General features: G+C 70.5%; 1 protein-coding gene across 1 annotated transcript in view; it reads right to left on the reverse strand.

The window, feature by feature from the left end:
- ASIC1 (acid-sensing (proton-gated) ion channel 1) overlaps positions 1-302 on the reverse strand; it is a gene marked incomplete at its 3' end in the record, with an annotated part of 2,982 nt that overhangs the window by 2,040 nt on the left and 640 nt on the right. The window lies entirely within an intron of this gene.

The following is a 302-nucleotide window of genomic DNA, read 5'->3' on the forward strand; positions in this document are numbered from 1 at the left end:
CGCGCGGCGCGCCTGCCAGCCTGGGCAAGGGGCGCCTGAGGGCAGTGGGCAGCAGACCACACGCTGCCCCACGAGCCCTGATGCCACCAGCACAGAGGTGCCAGGTACCTCCTGTGTGTCCCACCAGCACGTCTCCGCGGCCGGTGCCGTCCCCAGCTCCGCGCGCCGGCGGCTGGGGGTGAAATATCAGCCCGTCCCTGGGTGAGCTCCAAGGACAACGATCCGACACGGCGCCACGCAAAGCTGCTCCCTGTGCTGGCCAAAGCTGCTCCCTGTGCTGGGCCACCTCGGGGCTACTCACC

This window comes from Acanthisitta chloris, unplaced genomic scaffold (genome assembly GCF_000695815.1).
Source record: "Acanthisitta chloris isolate BGI_N310 unplaced genomic scaffold, ASM69581v1 scaffold16942, whole genome shotgun sequence".
Classification (NCBI taxonomy): domain Eukaryota; kingdom Metazoa; phylum Chordata; class Aves; order Passeriformes; family Acanthisittidae; genus Acanthisitta; species Acanthisitta chloris.